At 35.3% G+C, this 3,171-nt stretch overlaps 1 protein-coding gene across 1 annotated transcript in view; it reads right to left on the bottom strand.

Annotated features, from left to right (window-relative positions):
* LOC106461572 (phospholipid phosphatase-related protein type 1-like) overlaps positions 1-3,171 on the bottom strand; it is a 34,391-nt gene that overhangs the window by 8,337 nt on the left and 22,883 nt on the right. The gene's annotated exons all lie outside the window — the stretch shown is intronic.

Here is a 3,171-nt window from a genome sequence, read left to right as displayed (position 1 = left end):
GATTGGGGGGTAACAGCTGACGTTATACTCATAGAAAGGATTGTTGGATAACAGCTGACGTTATACTCATAGAAAGGATTGGTGGATAACAGCTGACGTTATACTCATAGAAAGGATTGGGGGTAACAGCTGACGTTATACTCATAGAAAGGATTGGTGGATAACAGCTAACGTTATACTCATAGAAAGAATTGGTGGATAACAGCTGACGTTATACTCATAGAAAGAATTGGGGGAGATCAGTTGTCTTTCCTACATTTTATGTGGGGTATAATATACACACGGCATTCCCAGAAATTAAGTCACACTTACCCCACTCCCCTCCCCCATAATAATAATCAAACAATCCTAAATGAGACATTTTGTACTTCCCAAGTTATTTCGCTGAAAAATTATTGAAAGTCAGACTTGTTTGTTTCAGAATCTTTGAACAAAGCATTTGTATTTAAGGCAAAGCTTCAAGGCTATCCGCCGCCGTCCCTAATTTTGAACTACTGACCAGAAGAAAGCCAACCAATCAGCTACCATTCACCATCCATGCTAAGGGATTGACTGTCGCTCTTACAACACATCCACAACTTAAGATGCAGAGAATATTTTGCGGCACCGCATGAACTCGAATGCGGATGGGAAAGTTTGAGTTCTACCACTGGTCCATCCCGCGCCCTCACATAAAGCTATTGAAAGAGTTATCTGCCCATAGCCATCCCTAATTTTGAACAGTAACGCTCAAAGCAAGGCAACAAGTCGACAGGAACCACCATCAACTCTCGAATTTCTCTTGTCTAGCCTTCACTCTTGTATAGCCTTCACTCTTGTAGCATACGGTTGCGTACTCATATTTCTAAAGAGCGTTTTTGAAGCAACGGTCCATCCACCATTTGCGTCAAATTACTCAAAAAGTAAGTTTATTTGCATCTGTAAAATTCCAGGTTTCGTGGTTCTGGCATCTCGTATAGGCACGGTTGTGCTAGAAACCAAATGAACTGTATCTTTTTTTTAATACAGAATCTTTTAAGTTCATGAAAACCAAAATAAGATTTAAATTAGTACAAAATATAAAATCTAAAGCATTTAGTTTTGCTACACTAGATGGAGCCACAAGAGTAACAACATGTTTGTTGATTCAACCACCCTTATCAATAACCAATAAAAAATTTAGCTGTCGGTTACTAAGAAACGAATATTTCAAAGTAACCGTGATCCTATTCACAAAATCAGCTGCTTGTATCGCAAAATGTAAGAGTTGGTAATTATTAAACGTGTGCAGAAGCAAAGTACACAAGTCGGTCATATATATTCATATATAAAGTTATATGCCGTTGCGTATCATTTGAGACTACTCAATATTAGAAAAAACAATTTCCCATTCATTTCATAATTCAATTTCTGACTTTTTTGTCGAACAATTTCCAAATTTATCGAAGTAAGCATTCATTTCATAATTCAATCTCTGACTTTTTGTCGAACAATTTCCCAATTTATCGAAGTACGCATTCATTTCATAATTCAATTTCTGACTTTTTGTCGAACAATTTCCCAATTTATCGAAGTAAGCATTCATTTCATAATTCAATCTCTGACTTTTTGTCGAACAATTTGTCAATTTATCGAAGTAAGCATTCATTTCATAATTCAATCTCTGACTTTTTGTCGAACAATTTCCCAATTTATCGAAGTAAGCATTCATTTCATAATTCAATCTCTGACTTTTTGTCGAACAATTTCCCAATTTATCGAAGTAAGCATTCATTTCATAATTCAATCTCTGACTTTTTGTCGAACAATTTCCCAATTTATCGAAGTAAGCATTCATTTCATAATTCAATCTCTGACTTTTTGTCGAACAATTTTCGTGAAAACATCATAAAGGCATAAGTACTAACAAAGGTCATATCGGGGGCTCCTTATGAATCAATAAACGAAACCAGTATATTAATCATGAAATTACCGCTTGGGTCCATAAGACCCAGGTGCTTTACAAAGACATTCTTAAATTATGTATGAATTAAATTGCTTGTGGGTCCACTTTAGGAAGAAAAAAAAACATTGCAATATGTAATTATACCGTTCAACGTATCCAATATGACTAAATTTTGTCCCTGACATCTACTAAGCAGATGCAATTCCTGTATTTATAATGTATGTATTACAGTGACATAGCTTTGTATTAATAGGAAGGTTTTCTCAGTTAGAAACTGACTCAGACGCTGGTCACGTGAGTTCAGTTGTACATCCAATGTTACGTATTGATCATGAGCCTGCTCACAAACGGACACGAGTTCGCACGGTGTTTAGAAATACACGACTCTTCTAATGTGGCAGTCACATGCAAGTATTGATATATAATTTGTGTACAAACACGTTTCTTGTTGTTAAATACGGGGTATTTTTTTCGAAGGTATTGTTCTTTTCATACACATACGATATAAATCTAAATATACACTTTGAGCTCACCTTTGTTCACGAAACCAAAAATGTCATTGACGTATTAAGTTGCTGGTACACTACAGATAGCAATTTTATGTATGCTGATCTTTGTGAGCGTTGGTTGCTGATAAACTCAGAGAAGCCCTACAACTGTACACACTGTAAAAGTTTGTATAATCAATATAGCGGTTTAGCAGAGAATTTTTACTGGCTAATAGCCATCACGTGCTTGAGCAGAAGCTTCATAGAAATATGTATAGAATGTCTCCTACCCAAAGGCTTCAGGTCAACAATAACTAGCAACTAAAATACAAATTAGTAACGGTACACGTTTAATTTTTCAGTCGCTGAATAACAAATAAAGTTTGTGTATTTTGTACTGCGGTTTTCTCAAAATAGGAAGGAACTATTTGGCTCCTTTTATGAAAGCATAAAATCTTAAACCTGTTCAAACATGGTTGATCAAATCCAGTTCAAAATTGGAAAGAACTGTTTGGCTCCTTTTATGAAAGAATAAAATCTTAAACCTGTTCAAACATGGTTGATCAAATCCAGTTCAAAATTGGAAAGAACTGTTTGGCTCCTTTTATGAAAGAATAAAATCTTAAACCTGTTACAAACATGGTTGATCAGATCCAGTTCAAAATTGGAAAGAACTGTTTGGCTCCTTTTATGAAAGAATAAAATCTTAAACCTGTTACAAACATGGTGATACACGATACCTAGTTCAAAACTTTAGGA

The sequence above is a fragment of the Limulus polyphemus genome, unplaced genomic scaffold (genome assembly GCF_000517525.1).
Source record: "Limulus polyphemus unplaced genomic scaffold, Limulus_polyphemus-2.1.2 Scaffold989, whole genome shotgun sequence".
NCBI lineage: Eukaryota > Metazoa > Arthropoda > Merostomata > Xiphosura > Limulidae > Limulus > Limulus polyphemus.
This window is presented reverse-complemented; position numbering and strand designations above follow the sequence as displayed.